General features: G+C 39.7%; 1 protein-coding gene across 3 annotated transcripts in view; it reads right to left on the minus strand.

The window, feature by feature from the left end:
* The window catches only part of LOC145975617 (2-oxoadipate dehydrogenase complex component E1), a 330,754-nt gene that overhangs the window by 191,865 nt on the left and 116,005 nt on the right, over positions 1-22,884 (minus strand). The window lies entirely within an intron of this gene.

Here is a 22,884-nt window from a genome sequence, read left to right on the forward strand (position 1 = left end):
GTACGATTCCACATAAGTTTGCAACTTCCCACGCAAAGCGAGGTACACCCCACACTACTGCTGAATCAATATAAAACGAGGTCTATTATTATACGATTCCACATAAGTTTGCAACTTTCCACGCGAAGCGAGATCTACTCCACCACCACCTCTAAGTCAGTACGAAACGAGGTCTATTATTGTACGGTTCCACATAGGGTTGCAACTTTCCTAAAGCGAAGTCCCTGTATCACACATCTGTTATCTCCTCCACTCATGATTACCACTCATGATTACATACGCGTTCTAACATGAGTGAGTGGACCTCGTTTTACGAGGAAAGTTGCAAACCTATGTGGAACCATACAATATAGACCTCGTTTCGCACTGACCAGGGGTGGTGTGAAGTAGACCTCGCTTCGCATGGAAAGTTGTAAACCCATGTGGAACCATACAATAATAGATCTCGTTTCGCACTGACCAGGGGTGGTGTGAAGTAGACCTCGCTTCGCATGGAAAGTTGTAAACCCATGTGGAACCATACAATAATAGACCTCGTTTCACGCTGACTCAGGGGTGGTGTGCGGTGGACCTTGCTTCGCATGGAAAGTTGCAAACCCATGTGGAACCATACAATAATAGACCTTGTTTCGCGCTGACTCAGAGGTGGTATAGGGTAGACCTCGCATAGAGAGTTAAAATAACCTTGACCTTCTTAGAAGTCAAATCAACATTGCTTGGGGGTAGTCGCATGTTGTATATACGCTTTTGTTAATAACTTTTTAATAAACAACGAGCGACGGCTAAAATTTTTTGAATGTTACTCAGGACAGTGACCTTGACAACATATGGCAAGGCCAAGACGATTCGAGCCTGGTGTCTTTTTCTAAAGTTTTACCTTTCACATTAATTTATGTGATCACCATACGGGGTGAGGAACATTCAAAAACTGACATTGTCATTCAGCTTCGAGCACAATAAAGCTGTTATAGAAAGGAATTAGTAGCAGAAGTAGATAAATTTTTTTTACTTCCAAGTCCGTATCTCAAACCCTTCGGTGTATAAAGACATTTCGATCGAAAAACGATGGGGACAGGATTGTCATAATTCATATGTATATGGAATTTAAAGATTAAGCTTAATTTCTACAATATTGCTTGCTAATAAAATATAACAGAGAAAATCGAATATTATTTGCTATTATTGCGTCGAGACAACAGATATGTAGCAAATATCGCGAACAAAATCTATCATATCATACATTGACAACAGAAATGTAACAGAAATCAATAGCCTGTCGTTAACAAACGTAAGCAAAAAACAAGAATAGAATAATGAATTTACCTTATTAATTTGAAAACAAAAATCGTAGCAGAAATCATAGGAAGTTGTCATGGCATATGCAGGTAAAAATACAATAAAGATAAAATATGTCTAAAGCATAATTATATGCATTAAACATAATTATATTAACAAGGAATAAAACTATTATAGTAATAACAGTAAATAATTATAAGTATTATTAAATAAATGTTAATCATCAGTTGTACTTGTAATTCCAGTCATATAACATACTATATAACATAATATATAATATTATCATAGTTATACAAGGTGTCTGATAACTTGTGTGGCGGATGGGGCGCTCTCCAAAACATGGCGGCGGCGCGCGGCGCTTCAGCGTTACGTTTGGTGAGTGTCCCGTCCACTGCTTTGCCGCGCGTCTAGTATCAAGTGACAGTGGGACGGCTTTTCCCGCCGTGCGCTTTTACTCACGCGAATTGAGCGATCTTTCCTAATTAATAATATTTTACGTGGTTGTTTGCAAAATGGTATAAAACTTTTTAGTTTAGTTTAGCGAAATCTAGTTATAGTTTTTCTTTGACACACAATAACTGGATCATCCTGTATAACTCGATATTATATATGTATAATATATGTATAATATAGTTTCTGCTATTGTTTCATTTTAATAGGCTATGCTCTTTCTGCTGTGTGTTTTTGCTGTTATTTTTTGAAGTGGCAATTCGATTTCTGACGCGTTTATATCGTGCTTGCAGATAAGCTCGATTTCTAATGATATTCTATCACTATAAAACATAATTATGTTATGCTACACTAACATGTCATGTTATGTCACACTAACATGCAATGCTTAACATCTACTATTTTGCCAAAAAAAGTTGCTTAAATTTTGCAACACTTTTTGTATCATGACTATATCAGAAATTGTTTCTATTGTATTTCTATCCCTATTATTGACAAGGAAAGATATGAAAGTGTCTCTCTCTGATTTTGATGAGTCTTGGATACGTTAAAATAAGATACGTATTTTTTACACATGCCTATATGATTATTAAATGAGTAAAACATTTCTTGAAAAAAATCGATTTTTATATTTCTGAGGGAATATCGTTCAAATGATAAAAGACACGGAAAAAGTTTCGAATAAAAGTTTTTCGTTTCATTAACGTACTTTATAACAGTGCATTCAAATTTTCCGAAAATTGGGGATGAAAAAGGATTTCAAAAAATATGACATTTCCGGAAAATCTGTAATTGCGCTATTGTAAAGTACTTTATAATAACTGTTAGGATTTGAAAGATTATATACATGAATAAAATATTTTATTGGATTGTATATAAATTTGCATTAAAATTTTGAATTGAAAAAGAGACTATAGAATATTCACGTACCGCGTGAAATGCTAATTTAATGCGCAGAAATTTAGAAATTTTAAAAGCAAAGCTTGTCTATCTTCACTTGCACAAAGACTTAATCGCCACGAAGATCACAACGACTAAATCTGGTCATGTTAAGCGGTTCTCCTTAAAATTTTAGCCAACATAAAACCTCTCACCGCGAGCAAACAACGGATAGTCGTTAATTACCAGTTAAACAAATTTTACAGATGATTGTTAAGTATTTATTAACGCAATTATTAATGCACTCCTACAAGTCATACGCAAACCGATTTGTAGCAGAAGCGTTCGACTGAACAACAGATACTTGATAAGGAAAGAAAACAAATAAATCACACTGCGTCTACAGTTAAAAATACAGGGTGTCCCTGAATGGTCTGTACAAACTTTGTGAATAAGTTCCAGGGACCTAAACAAGCAGAAAATGTCCCATAAACATGGGGTCGGAAACGCTTGCTTCTGGAGTTACGACGGTTCGAAGTTTTCCTGCAATAGCTGGAGAAATTATCACGTTAAATTGCATAGGTGTTTCAAAACTGTGTTTAAAAACATGAATGAATCAAATTATTCATTTGATGAACTGGCGGATATCCATCTGGTGTATGGCCGTGCCGGTGGAAATGGACGGTTCGCCAGACAATGCGGCGACGTGCGCAGGCTTCCTTGGAATCTAACGGAGGCCATTTCGAGCATTTGCTATAGCAAGTGTACTGTCCTGTTATGTCCGTGGCAAAACCGAGGAAATAAATAAACACAGTTTTGTAACACCTATGCGATTTGACGTGATAATTTCTCCAGCTATTGCAGGAAAACTTCGAACCGTCGTAACTCTAGAAGCAAGCATTTCCGATCCCATGTTTATGGGACATTTTCTGCTTGTTTAGGTCCCTGGAACTTATTCACAAAGTTTGTACAGACCATTCAGGGACACCTTGTATATAAATATATTTTTTAAAATAAATCTACAAAACTACTACTTGGCGAGCCCTTGAAGCACTCCAAGTATCCAAGATGATAATTATGTATATGAGAGAAGAGGTCAGGCGTGTCTACACTCATTCGGTCAATAAGTAGCAAAATAGCAATCCATCCACGACAACAGCATTGATGTATATCTATATGTAGGACATTCACACATTTTTCAGTCCAACAAATAATTACTAGAAAACAATATTTGCGGACTAGAAAAATATGTGAGGTGGTTGGCGAAGGTTGGTGAAGTGGTTGACAAATGAGTCTTTCGCTTTCCGCACAACTGCTCTTAACCACTGAGTGAGTCACACCTAGTACCGCTATTTAACGTAGTTATATGTATAGTAATACAACTCCAGAGCGAGTGTTGGCATCTCGCTCAAAGATGCAATACCGATTGCTATAGAGATGGACAGACTTTAAAATGGTTGCTTGTTAACCAAGCGAAGTCGGTGAAGATATTTGCAATGTATGCTGGCTTCCCCGACTGGCTTTCCACAGATATGACACCAATGACACATAGAGTGACCACATCCATCAAGATCCCTCTAGTAAATAAAAATATTCTCACTAGGCTGAAGGAAAATAGTGGCTGATGAACCCTGAACTATTGACATAAAGCATGGATTGCGCCATTATCTAAACAGTGTATTAAATGTGGTCAGAAAAATTGAAAGAGATAAAACGTGAAGATAGTTATCTCTTTTTCTTTCTAAGCATTGAATAGAAAGTGACAAAGATTGACCATCTTCACGTCTTATACTTCTTTTTTGACGACTTTTACATATGATGCAGTCCATCTTTGATGCTATGTCGATGCCTTAAATAGGACCGTGACTGGCCTCCAACAGCTTTTGAAATCCCTATCTCTTGATCAGCAATGATTCTAAATCCCACGCCTCATGTCCGAAGCACAACAGTACATTAAAAGTCATAAAATTTTTATTGAAACCTTTTTTTCGTTATCTTTTATCATTTACGTTTCGACGGTATTCGCTCGGAAATATAAAAATCGATTTTTTTAAGGGGGAGTTTTAATCGCCCCTTTAATGGCCGTATAAAAAAATATGTATCTCTTATTTTGATTTGGACAATATTCGAAACTCATCAAAATCGGAGAAAGATACTTTTATACTTTTTCTTGAGACGAAAGATCATGCGCAACTGCTGCTGGAGTTCTACCGACATAATATGTAGTATAATTTGCAGTATGTGATTTTAATAGATTTGGCTATCTGGGTATGGAATTATAATTATATTTCGCTTTATATAATCTTACTCAAATAAAAAAGTGTACGAAACTAAAACGATATTAATGTTACCCGTAATACACTTTAATTACCAACACTCGTAGTGAATAAGATTTTTGTATCCTCAATGTAAATATATTTAATTATGATATCAGAAGCAACCATGTAACGATGCACTCTGCAAACGCATCATTCCAAGATTTCCGGCTATTCATCCATCGGAAGCTGCTGTCCGACGATCATCGGTTGAATAAGGGCAGAGGCACGCTTATAATGCGCTCATTTTTTCATCTTTATTCATTTACTGCACCTAACAGCTTTAAAAAAGTCTACCAAAGAAACCTGAAGATACATAGGATGACAGCCCGCGTTCGGTATTTCAAACCCTCTCGACCAGAATCAACATATACCGATCTAAAACCACCGCTCGGAAGGGATAATTCCGACTTTACGGGTGATTACACTGACACAGATAATCAGCCCGCATATAAAAAGAACCTTCGATCTGCGAAGGTCTAAAAAGATACATTTTGCCGATCTGCGATTAAAGATCGTTTCCACTCCGACTTCCACGATAAAGTGCAGAGATCTGAAACCGAATTCGATCCTTTCACTACGCATCCGAAACAGAAGGTAGAACGTTCTCTGCTTCTTCCGCTGAACGTTCACAGTTCTCAGAATCCTACGATCCTGCATATCTTATTGCCGAACCGAAGACATCTCCAGTTTTGCCGAACGTTCTCAATTCGCTAGTTTAGCGAAACCGACTACCGCATAAACGTTGAAAAATTTATGAAATTAGAAAAGACTTAAGAATTAAAGAAATTAGACTCGTCTCTGACGAGTGTTCTCGCTCAGCATTTACATCCTTGCGTATCCGAATTTAATCGCCAACTGCAAATTAGACGCACGTCTAATATAAACAATAATTACAGTTTCAATTCGCGACGCATAAACTAGCGTGCATTATACCGATACATCGTTCCGGATTATCGTGCATTAATCTGTTAGGTTACATCGAGCATTAAATCAGCGCATAATCATTGTAAAACGCAGCCAGACGAAACACGTGTGTAAATCGATTTAAAGATCCAGCACCGAACGTCAGCTGTAATCACGCGCCGCGGCAAAAATGCATCACAATAACGGACAAAAACACTTGACACGATTAAACCGTACCGGCACGCATCGAAAACATACAGATACAAAACCGTTCTAATATTAAAGCGATAATATCAAGAACTATGACTACGTTTACACGGCTTCTAACATCGATTTAATAACGCTGATGTTATAACTCCTATTTAAAGTGAGTTGTGTTTATACGTTCAAGCTTATCCTATCCCCACCAAGCTAAAATAACTTAATAAGTTTCGAGTGAAGTGAGCCCAAGAAATGATACCAATGAAGTGATACTAAATTTGCAAACAAGAGAGAGTTAAGATGTTTAATTTATCGGTTGGCATTATTGCCATCGTTACACTGCGGTCGTTTACACGTCCTTTTTACGTCGATGTAATAACGCTAAGCCTTTTCGCCAAACGACTTTGAGTTACTACATCGATGTAATAATTTCGTAAAAGAGCGTTTATACGGCATCTAACGTCAGTAGTTATAACATCAATGTTAGAACTTCGGCGTAAATCGAGTCGTATAAACGTAGTCTATCACTGAATCTAGTACATTATCGTATCGGCTTATGATCGAATACCGAGCACATTATCTACACGTACATACACGCCACATACACACATATATTATGCATACGATTGTATACGCACACTCTTGTATACACAAACATACGAATATTTATACATGTATTCATTTATACTCGATCACATACACGCACACGCACGCGCGTACACAGACACATACATACATTTAATCGAAAGACCAACATGTATTTTTCTCGTTCGTCTCTGTCGTTCACGAATCCTAATCCCGGCTAGTTATCCGATTGCATTATTCGCGGAAGTTGACCCGTTACAATCATATAAATTTTTTTACGAAATAGATCAAAATAAATAAATTTTTTTACAATTCACATGATTAATAATAAAGGAAGGAATTAGTAAAATACAAAAATTCTATTTTTGTATCGAAAATTCTATTTTTTGTTATCCTGCATTAAATGATTGCATAATTCATCTCCATTTATATTATATTTTTAGCGTGCGAAAATGAATCGTATAACAATTTACTAATATTATTACAATTACTTATTAATTCATGAATTAACAGAGTTTTCGGTTTATTTTATTAATTCATATTATCGCATTCAAACAATCGCATTCAAAAATACGATTTATTTCGATATGTATAAAAAAATTTATATGATATATATTTATCTCTTCCAATGTCACAATTTATAACATCAAAAAAGAACAAGGAAAGGCACGGAAGTGTTCCCCTCCGCTTTTAATGTTGTTTTCTAGACAAAAATAAGGGACACGTATTTTTTTATACATGCCCATACGCGTGTCTAGGGAGTAAAACACTCCTTTGAAAAAAATCGGTTTTTTTCTTTCGAGATGAATAAATATTTCAGAAACTATAAGAGATAGAAAAAAATTTTCAAATTAAAAGTAATTAAAGTAAATTAAATGGCTTCAAGAGTACTTTACAACAATAACAAAATAAGTTTTTATTTTTTTAATTTTTCAAAATATCCCCACCACTAAATTTTTTTTAATTTTGAAATTTCTTTATTACCAAGTGAAAGGTTATTTTTTTACGAACCCAACTATATATGATTAAGTTATGTTTCGAAAAATCATTTTCCAGAATTAATTATAAACCTCTTTGTGTAATACGCTATTCGTGTCCGTCCATGCGCTCGATTTTTCGCGCAACATATCCTGTTTTTCCGTAATAAAAGATAATTAACAGATACATTTGAAAGACATTTTATATAATTATCAGAAGTTTTTATCGTGCTAGACATTTAACCCTAAACAGTTGAATATATAATAAATATCAAGACATAAAAATCATACAAAAATAATATATCATATAAATATATCTGACCAAAATCATATAAATATATCTAAATCTGTTGGGGCGAGATAGTATAAAAAGTTGTTATTTTGCGAGTGTTAATTTAATACGACATCGTTTAATGGTGTACTAAATCGATGCATGTGCTCTTGTATTTATTGATATTTTAAAATCTATTAATTCATATTTTTCTTACGATTTTCTTACTTTTGTGGCTGTATAAAATCATAATTATAACATAAATTTTTATTTTTTTAGAGTATTATTGAAATTTTTTGATACTTATAACTTTTGTGGAAAAAACAGATGTTTATATAAAATTATCGTCTGTTTTATTAAACAGACTTCTCAAGGAAAAAGGAGAAAATTTAAAAAAGGTAAAAATAAATACAATAAGCATGAAATAAAATTTATCATTCTTTAAGCATAATTACTAATTATATTGGTAAATGTTTACTTTACGTCACACAGCTCGAAAAATTTTTATTTTCACATATGTTGTAGAGGATACATTCCTAAGTAATACACCATTTGAATTTTGTGGCGCTCTCTCTTCGTTCCTGAGATATGCGATTTTTAAATTTTATACTTACTTGTATCATCTTTTCGTTACTTTATAAATATGTTTATATTTTTCTGTTTACATTTCCTGAGGTCATTTTTCTGAATAACTTTCAGAAGGTTTTAGCCGCTTATTGTTATTTATTAAATAGTTATTAACAAAAAAGTCTCAAGAATACAATATAATTTTACCACATCATGTATGTTTAAGAAGAAATATAGGCACACACACACACACACGCGCGCGGGGGTGCAAGAGGGCCTTCGGCCCCTCTCCCGCAACCACCCCGCCGGTAGGGGACGCATTGCGAAGAGTTCAATCACAATGGATATATGCTGTAAGTTGTAAAGCGAGGTCCACCTTGACTACCGGCGGGGTGGTTGCGGGAGGGAGGGCCGAAGGCCCCCCTTGCACCCCCCGCGTGCGTGCGTGCGTGCGTGCGTGCGTGCGTGCGTGTGTGTGTGTGTGTGTGTGTGTGTGTGTGTGTGTGTGTGTGTGTGTGTGTGTACACATACATTTCTGATATTTCTATAGCTTAGCGACATGGAAGTCACAACGAGCAAACGTAAACAAAAAAATATAAACACACAAGGAAAATATAATATGAAACCGTGTTGAGCAAATGTAAACAAAAAATGTAAACTCATAAATAGGATATAACGAAAAGATGACATGAAAGTATAAAACTTCAAAATTGCATATCTCAGGAACGAAGAGAGAGCGCCACAAAATTCAAACGGTGTATTACTTAGGAATGTATCCTCTACAACATATGTGAAAATAAAAATTTTTCGAGCTGTGTGACGTAAAGTAAACATTTACCATTATATTTTTACAATAAAATGCAGTTCAATCCGCGAAATGTCATAATACTTCTATTTACTGCCGCTTTAATTTGCCACAAACTCCTGTTACAAATGAAGAAACAGAAGTAAAAGAGAAAATAGAAAATATGCTGTAACAAATGTATGAGGAAATTTTGAAATAGATGAAGAAGATTCTTTTGATTTTCAAAATTCTTTTGATATACCTGAAACAGAGGCGATAATAATCTACCATCACCTGAAATTGTTGGTTGTATAATATGACTATGTGTAGTTGTCAATATTGACTGTGCATTCTACCTTTTTTGTACCTTGGATTGCTAAAGAACGACCACTGTGAAATTCTAATTGAAAACCACTTTGGTTTTTAACCAAAAGCGATTTTCAATTAGAATTTCACAGTGGTCGTTCTTTAGCAATCCAAGGTACAAAATACAAGGTTTTTTGGATTATATATTTATATATTTATATATAATTTAATAAATGAATATTATATGTTTACACCTTCTTTTATCTTATCCTTTCTCCTCCTCTCTTATTGATGATCTTTATAAAATTGTATATTACAATTACAAAATTTTCATATATATATTACTTCTTTTATAATATTATTTACATAAGTGTTCAAAGTCTAGTTATCTCCGTCTGAAAAATTTTCATGCGAATGTCCTTCTCCTTCCTCTCTCTTCCATTTTTGCTTCAATTCTCATACGACGCAGAGCAACTAATAAATTTTGATCTAAAGAAATATTTATCCCAAACCTTGTAGATTGAATATTATCACTAAATCTAGATTTTATCTGCCAAAACTAGGAGGAATATCATCTTCAAACTGATAAAGTTGTACAATGGCCGAAACATTTTTTTTACACATTTTATACTATTGCTCCAATGATATATAATATATTTATATTGTATACTTCAAACATTTTCATAATCATTAATCTTTGAATTTTTTAAGTTTCTAATCTCTTCTGCAAACGTCAAACAACAAGCCAGAGAAAAATAATAGCTACGATTCGTGATATAAGATATAAGATACTAATTCCATTTCTACATAAAACAATAAGTGTAATAAATAAGTGCAGCATGCATTCGTAAAGCTATGCAATTACATAATTATATAATTATATCATTATCATTATTATTATTATTGTTATTGTTATTGTCGTTGTCGTTGTCGTTGTCGTTGTCGTTGTCGTTGTCATTGTCATTGTTATTGTTATTGTTGTTATTATTATTATTATTTCATCTTGTGCCGTCTCAAAATTAAACAAGTTTAGAGTCTCGTGCGTCATTTCATGCATATATTTTGAGCTTATTTATATTTAAGGTTTTAATATCTTATCACATATTAAATATAAATTTGATTTGTTATATCAATGTTACTTTAGCTATGCACGCGAAGAAAAACGCACATAGATAAATGTTGTGTTTACTTATCTTTCTACTTATATTATAGAAAAACAAGATGTGTTGCACGAAAAATCGAGCGTATGGACGGATATGAACAGGGTATTACAGAGAAATATATAATTAATTTTGGAAAATAATTTTTTGAAACATAACTTAATTATGTATCATGATTGGATTCGTAAAAAAATAACCTTTCACTTGATAATAAAGAAATTTCAAAATTTAAAAAAATATATATAGTGGTGGGGATATTTTGAAAAATTAAAAAAATAAAAATTTTTTTGTTATTGTTGCACTCTTGAAGCCATTTAATTTACTTTAATTACTTTTAGTTTGAAAATTTTTTTCTATCTCTTATAGTTTCTAAAATATTCATCTCGGAAGAAAAAACCGATTTTTTTCAAAGGAGTGTCTTACCTCTTAGACACGCCTATGGGCTTGTATAAAAAATACGGGTTCCTTTATTTTTGTTTAGAAAACAATATATTAAAAGCTCATCAAAATCGGAGGGGGACGGTAAACCTGAATAAAAGGGGACCCTGCTCGTATGACTTTGACCTTGACATATGTTGTCAAGGTCATCCTCCTGAGTAACATTCCAAAGGTTTTAGCCGTCGGTCGTTGTTTATTAAAAAATTATAGAAAAAAAAGTTTTATGAATTTCACATAATTTTCACCATATACAATAATAGATCCAGATTTAGTAATTATGCATACAAAGGGTCCACCTTCGCACAAATGTGTCATTGACATATGTTGTCAAGGTCATATCTCTAATTAATATTCTGAAGGTTTTAGCCGACGGTCGTTTATTAAAAAGTTATTAACAAAAGAATTTCACAATTTTAATGCTCTTTATCTCCGAAAATATTAATTTGAGAAAAAAAATTTTAAGCAAAAAATAAAGCCGCTGAAAAACTACAAAAAAGGATATATGCATTTTTTTCATAAACCTACTATTTTAGCTGTTATATGAAAAAATAGTAATTTTAAATACATTTAATACAATTTAAATTTATATAGAATTTAATACAATTTAATACAATTAAAAAATATCACAAATGTATGTGTATACACACACACGCGGGGGGTGCAAGGGGGGCCTTCGGCCCCCCCCTCCCGCAACCACCCCGCCGGTAGGCAAAGTGGACCTCGCTTTACAATTTACAGCATATATCCATTGTGATTGAACTCTTCGCAATGCGTCCCCTACCGGCGGGGTGGTTGCGGGAGGGGGGGTCGAGGCCCCGTGTGTGTGTGTGTGTGTGTGTGTGTGTGTGTGTGTGTGTGTGTGTGTGTGTACACACATTTGTGATATTTTTTAATTGTATTAAATTGTATTAAATTCTATATAAATTTAAATTGTTTACCTTTTTTTTATTTACTTTTAGTTTACCTTTTTTTGCGTTTTTCTTCTACTTGCGAGTTCGACCGCTATTTTTAAGTTTCATATTCGTGTTCAGGAGGTAAAAATACGTAGAAATTGGGTATTCTTACCCATTATTTCATATAGGTAGGTTTTCCGAAGGTTTACCTTATTTTTGTATTTATTATTTTTATCCTTTTTCAGCCTATATCTCCAAAGCTATTTGAGTCCGACCCTTATACTGGGTGTTAAAAAAGTCTGGACACGGTCGAATATCTCGATAAGGAAGAGATTCACTAGAAAGTGTTTTAGACAAAAGTTGTATGGTTTCGAGGGCGACATAAGATGGTGTCATTAGTTTGACCTTAAAGAGTCACCTGAAGGTTACGTGAAGGTCACCTCAAACTTTTTAAATGGGTCACCTTATATACTTTTACATATTCTTGTAGCTCATCTCAAGAGCTTTCCAAAACACTACAATTAAGTTAGTTTTCATTAAGTACTTTTCGAGTTATGAGGCTTGAAATCATTTTTTAATTTTACATAAACAATAAAATATCTAGTAAAATATTCATTTTTCGATTATCTTATCTTCATACTTTTATGTACAAAATAATGAGAGAAATCAATTGGTGTAAAGAAAAAACATAGTTGTTTCGAAGAAAAAATATGTAATTAGCAATTAACAATTATATTTTTTCTTAAAAATAACTATGTATTTTCTTTACACCAATTGATTCCTCTCATTATTTTGTACATAAAAGTATTAAGGTAAGGTAATCGAAAAATGAATATTTTACAAGATATTTTACGGATTATGTAAAATTAAGAAATGATTTCAAGCCTCATAACTCGGAAAGTACTTAATGAAAACTAACTTAATTACAGTGTTTTGGAAAGCTCTCGAGATGAGCTACAAGAATATGCAAAAGCATATAGGGTCCATTTAAAAAGTTGGAAGTGACCTTAATGTGACCTTCAGGTGACTCTTCAAGGTCAAACTAATGGCACCGTCTTATGTCCCCCTTGAAACCATACAACTTTTGTCTGAAACATTTTTCTCTAAATTGCTTCGTTTCCGAGATATAAATTTGTAACGCTTTACGTGGGCCACCCTGTATATATGTATACAGGGTGAGTCTGATAAAACGTCCACTGTGTTTTTCTCGAAAACGGTAAGAGATAGGTAGAAGACATCCATTATGAAAATTGTAGGATAAGTAGGGGCACATACTTTGATGACCTTGAATAACCTTGAATGTCCGTTTTTCACATCAAGAATTTAAAAAAAATTTTTTTTTAAATAGAAAGGAGTACTTTGTAGTCACTGTATCGATAGTACTCAATGAGCTTAATAACTTTTGTATCAATTTTTTTCGAAAATTCAACCGTTGTCAAGGTATCGACAAAATAAGTCAGAATGAAAATTTGGAAAAATCAAAACATGTTAAGTCGGGTGATCGACCTCACTTTGGAATAAATACGAGGCAAGAGCTCAACAGAATGTTTCCAAACATATGGATAAGTAGAGGTGGTCCTGTACTATTTCCTGCGAGATCACCCGACTTAACATGTTTGCACTTTTACCTCTGGGGAAGAGTTAAGGAGTTAGCCTATTTTCAACGTCCTACCACTCGAGAAAATATGATAGAAAGAATTAAAATAATTTTTCGCGAAATAACCACACAGGAGTTAGAAGAAGTACAAGCAAGCTTTCCGCGAAGACTACAAGCATGTCTGTCTCAACTTGGTGCACATTTTGAACAGTTACTACAGTAAGTGTACTACAGTAAGTACAGTTAGGAATAATAAAAAAATTTATTCCAAATTTTCATTCTGACTTATTTTGTCGATACTTTGACAACGGTTGAATTTTCGAAAAAAACTCTGATACAAAAGTTATTAAGCTTGTAACGATGCACCCCCGAATGCATCGTTTCCCGGCGAACACCGGCCGGAAGCTGCCGCCTGGCGAACATCGATCGGGCAATGGCAGAGGCGCTGTACGCCCATTTTTAATTACGTAGAGAACAACCGGACAGGGACTCTCAACTATTGAGAGACTGTCGTCGGGAGCCGTTACCGGCGGCTGAGAACCCGCGTTCGGCACCCCGAACTCTCCCGGGCGGATCCCAACCGCTCCGATTTTTACCGCCGCTCGGTGGGGGTAATTACCGAATACGCCGGCGCGGGTAATTAGCCGAGTATAAAACGGGCTCTCGACGGCACATAAGACAGATCCTTGCGATCCTCTCAAGCCGCCGAGCTAGTCAGAAGGCAAGCAAAGCAGTCTAGAGAAATCCTTGCGATAGTAACAAGGCCAGAAGGTAGTGTGAACGCTGCCTCTGCCGATCGATATCGGTGCCTGTGAAATCGCCTCCGAACCGAGATCCTCATCAGGCATCGCGCCTTCACGGGGTGGAACAAGAGCCGCCTCCGACGCTTGCTAGCGTCGCGACGCCTTCCGAAAACCCGAAAATCCATCTGGGGAGAATTAAAAGCAAATCCGAATATCGGACCGAATTTAAAGCCGAACAGCTGAGCGAGAAGAACCGCGCCAAAGAAACGCGAAAAAAACGCGCCCGACGAGCCGCAAGAATGCGATAACGCGCCGATACCGGGAAACGGGCGAGTGCATCGCGCCCGGTATTAATTTATACATTTATACACGCGCACACACACAACACATCCGTACATCTACATTTATACACGCGCATACAGACACACACACACACACAACACCTTTGTACATTAACATTATACGCGCGCACACACACAACACATCTGTACATATACATTTATACACGCGCATACACACTCACACAACACATTTGTACATTTACACCGGAACCAATAAATACATTATTTCACACACATCCACGTCAGCGAATTATTGATTCCGCCACCTGGATCCGACGGCTATCCGTATAATTCAGATTCCGCGGTATACGGAAAACCGCCCGTTACATTGGCGCCCGAACAGGGACCGTTTAAATAGAAAACCGTGCAGGTGCGCAAGGAAACGCGTGAAAATGAAGGGGTGGATTTACGCCCTACCGAAGGCCCAGTTGGCGGCCATTCTGCGGTCATACGACCTTGATGATTCCGGACTGCTGGACGAACTCCGTCGCCGAATGAGTAATTTTGTCGATGACAATCCGGACGAGTTCGAACCGCCGGGGGGGAGACAAGCGCGGGGCCGGCTCCGTGCATTACGGTGACCACTCCAAACCAACACGAGCATGCCGTGGAAGCGCCGGCCACGGACGCGAAGATAATCAATCAGATCCGGAAGTGGGGTTGCCATTTCGATGGTCGGGACCCTGCCGCGTCTCTGGAGCGACTCCGCGAACTCAGGGACGGATATGGGATCTCGGGGCCCTAGATGCTAAAGGGGTTGCCCGAGATGTTAAAGAGCGATACACTGTTGTGGTACCGGGACCACCGCGAGGATTGGCGGACGTGGAACGACTTTGAGCGAGCATTTCATTTGCAATTTTTCCCACGGCGATACGCGGCCTCTTTGCGCCGAGAAATCATTGGTCGTCATCAGACGAGCGACGAGGAGTTTACACGCTACACGGTGATGATGACACTGATGCGCCGGGCCGGGGGGTTTTCGCGCGAAGAGCAGCTCGACTTAATATACGAGATTATGCATCCCGATTACAAGGCGTATGTTCGCGTGGACGATATCCGGAGTATCGCCGAGTTACAGACCCGGGCAAAAGAATTCGAGGACATAGAGCGGGAGAAACGGGAGATGAAGAAGCGCGAGAAACCGACCCCGACCGTCGCCGCCACGTATAACAAGCGCGAATGCAGCTGGCGCTGCAAGCAGCGGGGGCACACGCGGGCCCAGTGCCGGCGCCCAGCTTTAAAGTTCTGCTCCCAGTGCGGCAAGGACGGCGTGTTGACCTCCGAATGTCATCCGCGTCCGGGAAACGCGTCAGGGGTGGGGGATCTTACGGTCGCGACCCCCGCCCAAAACTCCGCATAAGGTTTCTTCCCCGACCGCACATATACGTGACCATCAAGGGACGGCAATTCGACGCCCTGATCGATTCCGGGTAGGAGGTCTCCCTCATGAACCGCCACACCGTGGACGCACTCCGACGGGAAGGAGTGATCGAACAAACAGGGGGAGGGGGACAAATCCTGCTGGTGGACAGGACGCCGGCAGACGCCCCCGGGACCGTGACCGTTCCCCTTTGCGTACGAGGCAAGAAGGTCACGCAACCTTCACGATTCTGCCCGAGATGGAGAGTGATCTCCCTCTCGGGATCGACATTCAGGCCAAATTAAGGCTGAAGGTTCCGCCACCGCCCCTGTCCGTCATCAGGGAGGGAGGTCAGTGCTGGGCCGCCAAGGGGTTGGCCAGCCAGACACCGGAGGAGCGCCGAGCGCTCCAGGATTTTTTAGAGGTGGAACTCCGGAAGTTCGAAGAAATCGGCAGACCCACCGAGAGAATCCAACATCGGATCCGCTTGAAAGACGCGACCCCCATTAAGCAACGGTACCGGCCGCGGAATCCGGCCATGCAGGCCATAATCGACCACGAAGTGGAGGAAATGCTGGAGCAAGGCATTATTGAATCCTCCGACAGCCCATGGAGTTCACCGATAGTGGTGGTCCGGAAAAAAGACGGCAAATCCCGCTTTTGCATTGACTTCCGCCGCGTGAACGAGGTGATCCATCGCGACGCGTACCCGCTACCCCAAGTAACCGCCACCTTAGACAAATTAAGGGGGGCCCGCTATCTGTCGACTCTCGACCTCAAAAACGGATACTGGCAGGTACCACTCACGCCGGAGAGCCGACCAATTACCGCCTTTACGGTGCCCGGAAAAGGGCTTTTTCACTTCCGGGTCATGCCGTTCGGACTGCACCCGGCGCCCGCCACTTTCCAACGGCTATTAGATACCGTCCTCGGACCCGACCTCGAACCGCACGTCTTCGTGTACTTGGACGACATAATCGTCATTAGCCGCACATTCTCGGAACATCTCGAGCTGCTCGCCGAAACCTTCCGTCGACTTCGGGAAGCGCGTCTTCGACTGAACCCGGAGAAGTGTAAATTCTGCGTCGAGCAATTAAAATATCTGGGACACGTAGTGGGACGGGACGGAATCCGAACTGACCCGGAAAAAGTCAGTGCCGTGGCCGAATGACCAGAGCCAACAACGATAAAGCAAATCCGCCAATTTCTCGGGATGGCGTCATGGTACCGACGGTTTATCGAAAACTTCTCAACCATAGCCGCTCCGCTGACACAGCTAACGCGTAAAAACGCCCGATGGAAATGGGGGAACGAGGAGGCAATCGCGTTCCGCGCTCTCAAGGAGCGATTAATTTCCGCACCCGTTCTCGCTTGCCCGGATTTCAAGCGACGTTTCTTTTTGCAAACGGATGCCAGCAGTACCGGACTCGGGGCCGTATTGACCCAGCGTTACGAAGAAGGCGACCGAGTTATTGCCTACACAAGTCGCACACTCAACGCGGCCGAAAGAAATTATAGCGCGACGGAGCTTGAGTGTCTCGCCGTCATATGGGGCATCCGCCAGATGCGTAACTATCTGGAGAGATACGACTTCACGGTCGTAACAGATCACCAGGTCCTGAAATGGCTGCGGAAAATCGACTCGCCCACGGGACGCCTCGGGCGATGGGCATTGGAACTGCAGCAGTACAACATGGAGATACAATACCGTTGCGGGACTCTGAATCGCGTCACGGACGCACTGTCGCGCCAGCCCGAAAGCTGTGCCGCTCGCACTGCACGCTGTCGCTGGTATCAGCGTATCCTCCGGGAGGTAAAGGACGATCCTGCCGCGAGACCAGACTACAGAATCGAGCAAGGGAGGCTCTACAAGCATGTGCTGCACAGCCTCGATTTTAAGGAGACACCGGAGGTACAGCAGTGGAAGATCTGCGTTCCACAACCGCTCCGAAAAGGGGTGCTCGAGAAGGCCCATGATGCTCCGACCGCCGGGCACTTGGGAATCGCCAAGACCATCGCCAGAATGGCCGAACATTATTACTGGCCAGGAATGTTCCGCGAGGCGGCGAACTATGTCAAGGCCTGTCAAAATTGCCAAAGACATAAGGCGAACCAACACCGACTAGCCGGGAAGATGCACGCGACCAACATCACACGACCATGGGAACAAGTTACGGTCGATTTAGTAGGACCATTACCACGGTCTCGCAGAGGGCACACATGGCTCTTGTCCATGCAGGACAGGTTCTCAAAATGGGCCGAGTTCGTGCCTCTTCGTCGTGCCACCGCCGATGCCGTAACACAGGCGATTACCAACTACGTCATCCTGAAACACGGCCGTCCAGGATCCATTCTCACGGATAACGGCACGCAACTCCGCTCAAAACAATTGGAGGAACGCTTGCCGGATAGCGGAATCAAACACGTAACCACCCCGGCGTACGCACCGCATTGCAACCCGGTGGAACGTACGAATCGAACGATCAAGACGATGATCAGTCAGTACGTGGACAAGGACCACCGCACCTGGGACGAGCACCTGCCAGAATTACAATTCGCGTACAATACGGCCATGCATGACGCAACCGGGTACACGCCCGCCTATTTAAATCACGGGAGAGAGCTCGCCTCGCCGGCCGAAACCGAGGAGCGAAATACGACGCCAGAAACACCGGACGCGATGCACCAGAAGTTACAAGAGGCATACGAGCTCGTGCGCATCAGCCTGGCCCAGGCGTTTCAACGCCAGCGAAAATATTACGACCTGCGACGTCGGGCCTGGAAACCGCAGCTAGGGGAGTGGGTGCTCAAAAAGGAACATCCCCTGTCGAAAAAAACCGACGCTTTTAAAACTAGCACCGAAATATGGTGGTTCGAGGTAAGGAAATACGTGTCCCCCGTATTTGTCGACCTGAGGAGCAAGCGGGGAAAATGGGTTCGACACGTACATATACAAGACCTCAAGGCAACGGCCCAAAACAAAAACAATCCGGGAGAAGACGACCTCATCCCCACCGACAGCGATGACGACGCCGAGTAAGCCGTGAACAACCGAATTCACGACACAAAGCAGCGAGATGTCGAGCGAACACGACGATATCGTGGCAGCTATTGATGCCTACTTGGCCGAGGAGGCCGAAACGGAAGCCGCACCAGCTGAACCACCGGGGCAGCCAGCGGAGAAGCCCCGGCCGCCACGGATCGGGACCGTGATCCAGCGGTCAGAGAGAACGCCAGGAAGGCCGCCATCTTGGCGACACCGCCTCCGCCGCCGCCGAGACGCCAAGGCCTTACGAGCGCCGACCACCACCACCGGCCCGGGAGAATCAGCCGGCAGCAACATCCGCAGAGCCAGAGCCAGAGCTGCTGATGCCGATGGGCCCGATTCCTGCACCGCCAATCCGCGTCCAGGTCGAACCGGGCCTGGTGTTCGAGGTCTCGCACTTCGCGGTCCACGTATCGCGCCGATACCGCCCACGCACCGCAGACCGACAGTGGATCCTGCGGTTTAGCCGAGACGGCAAACTGCGCTACCACCGGCGTTATTTAGCGGGAGGGTGATGTAACGATGCACCCCCGAATGCATCGTTTCCCGGCGAACACCGGCCGGAAGCTGCCGCCTGACGAACATTGGTCGGGCAATGGCAGAGGCGCTGTGCGCCTATTTTTAATTACGTAGAGAACAACCAGGCAGGGACTTTCAACTATTGAGAGACTGCCGTCGGGAGCCGTTACCAGCGGCTGAGAACCCGCGTTCGGCACCCCGAACTCCCCCGGGCGGATACGAACCGCTCCGATTTTTACCGCCGCTCGGTGGGGGTAATTACCGAATACGCCGGCGCGGGTAATTAGCCGAGTATAAAACGGGCTCTCGACGGCACATAAGACAGATCCTTGCGATCCTCTCAAGCCGCCGAGCTAGTCAGAAGGCAAGCAAAGCAGTCTAGAGAAATCCTTGCGATAGTAACAAGGCCAGAAGGTAGTGTGAACGCTGCCTCTGCCGATCGATATCGGTGCCTGTGAAATCGCCTCCGAACCGAGATCCTCATCAGGCATCGCGCCTTCACGGGGTGGAACAAGAGCCGCCTCCGACGCTTGCTAGCGTCGCGACGCCTTCCGAAAACCCAAAAATCCATCTGGGGAGAATTAAAAGCAAATCCGAATATCGAACCGAATTTAAAGCCGCACAACTTAAAACCGAACAGCTGAGCGAGAAGAACCGCGCCAAAGAAACGCGAAAAAAACGCGCCCGACGAGCCGCAAGAATGCGATAACGCGCCGATACCGGGAAACGGGCAAGTGCATCGCGCCCGGTATTAATTTATACATTTATACACGCGCACACACACAACACATCCGTACATCTACATTTATACACGCGCATACAGACACACACACACAACACCTTTGTACATTAACATTATTCATCAAAGTATGTGCCCCTACTTATCCTACAATTTTCATAATGGATGTCTTCTACCTATCTCTTACCGTTTTCGAGAAAAACACGGTGGACGTTTTATCAGATTCACCCTGTATACATATATACAGGGTGGCCCACGTAAAGTGTTACAAATTTATATCTCGGAAACGAAGCAATTTAGAGAAAAATGTTTCAGACAAAAGTTGTATGGTTTCAAGGGGGACATAATACGATGCCATTAGTTTGACCTTGAAGAGTCACCTGAAGGTCACGTTAAGGTCACCTCCAACTTTTTAAATGGACCCTATATGCTTTTGCATATTCTTGTAGCTCATCTCGAGAGCTTTCCAAAACACTATAATTAAGTTCGATTTCATTAAGTACTTTCCGAGTTATGAGGCTTGAAATCATTTCTTAATTTTACATAAACCGTAAAATATCTTGTAAAATATTCATTTTTCGATTACTTTACCTTAACACTTTTATGTACAAAATAATGAGAGGAATCAATTGGTGTAAAGAAAACACATAATTGTTTCGAAAGAAAAAATGTAATTTGCAATTAACAATTACATTTTTTTTTAATTATAGTGTTTTGGAAAGCTCTCAAGATAAGCTACAAGAATATGCAAAAGCATATAGGGTGTCCCATTTAAAAAGTTGGAGGTGACCTTCACTTGACCTTCAGGTGACTCTTCAAGGCCATACTAATGGCACCATCTTATGTTCCCCTTGAAACCATACAACTTTTGTCTGAAACATTTTTCTCTAAATTGCTTCGTTTCCGAGATATAAATTTGTAACACTTTACGTGGGCCACCCTGTATATACAGAGTGTATCTGAAATGATGCGCTAAACTTTAGGAGCGTATTCTAGAGGTCAAAATAAGACATTTTTTTCCTATGAACATGGGTCCGCAAATGAACCTCCCTCCGAACTAGAGGCTTCTAAAGTTTGGGGAAAAAATTGAAAATTGGCTGTATTATGAATTACCTTATTATTTGACCTTGGTTTTGACGTTACCTATCACCCTCTCCTGAGACATAAATAAATTTGCGTTGCGGGTGTTTGTACATTTTCGAGTTTTAGCTCGGAGGAGGGTTCATTTGCGGGCCCATGTTCATAAGAAAAAAAGTCTTATTGTGACCTCTAGAATATGCTCCTAAAGTTTAGTGCATCATTTCAGATACACCCTGTATATGTATATATAAAATATATATTATATATACTTATTCTATATATATTTTTATATAATATGCTTATATATTAAAAAAATATACATATATACATATATACATATACATATATATATATATTTTTTTAAATATAATATCTCTTAGCAAATTATGCCAAAAAAAGAAGTGATATAATCCCCAAAAACATATTATTTTAAAAAAATGTAAAAAAAGGGCGCCAAGTTCATGCACTAATTGTATCCAACTGTCATATTGTCTATAAAAATAATGATATAAAAAAATTACGCCAACTAAGAATAAAAATTTGTACAAGATAAATAGAAGTACAAGGAAGATAGCTTGTACAAGTTAAATAGAAGCATTTTAATTGAAAACATTGTTATACAAAATAGTTGTTTTAATTTTCAAAAATAATAATATTAAAAAATTAAAAATTTATTTAAAAATTGAAAACTGAAAATTAATATAAAACAAAAAAGTAAAAAAATTTTAATTAAAAAAACGGCGCTGCCAATAAAATTGGTACATATTTCAATTAAATATATATATTTAAAAAATTGGGACATATTCCAATTATTAGTCTATCATTTAAATTTAATGACCTAATTTCTTTAATTAATTTATATTGATTTATATTTGGAAATTTAGACTTTTAAGCTGAACAATATATTAATAAAATTGGCAGCGCCAAATTTTTTTAATTGAAACTTTTTTTACTTTTTTATTTTATATTAATTTTCAGTTTTCAATTTTTGAATAAATTTTTAATTTTTTAATATTACTATTTTTGAAATTAAAACAACTATTTTTGTATAAAAATGTTTTCAATTAAAATATTTCTATTTAACTTGTACAAGCTTTCTTCCTTGTACTTCTATTTATCTTGTACAAATTTTTATTCTTAGTTGGCGCAATTTTTTTATATCACTATTTTTCTAGACAATATGACAGTTGGATACAATTAGTGCATGAACTTGGCGCCCTTTTTTTTACCTTTTTTTAAAAAGATAAGTTTTTGGGGATTTATTGAAACCGTGGACATAATAACGACGAAGAGTGTGGTGATTTTAAAATAAGTCCGCTTCATAACTCGTGATCTTCACATTCGCTTCGTCTTGTAAAGTATATACGTGAACAGAGTGGATTCCGGCAACCTCCCCCCCCCTAAGGGGAACACTTCCGGAAGGTGTGTGTG

This window comes from Camponotus vicinus, unplaced genomic scaffold (genome assembly GCF_025532165.1).
Source record: "Camponotus vicinus isolate PSW18456_S1 unplaced genomic scaffold, iyCamVici1.0 SCAF_8, whole genome shotgun sequence".
Lineage (NCBI taxonomy): Eukaryota > Metazoa > Arthropoda > Insecta > Hymenoptera > Formicidae > Camponotus > Camponotus vicinus.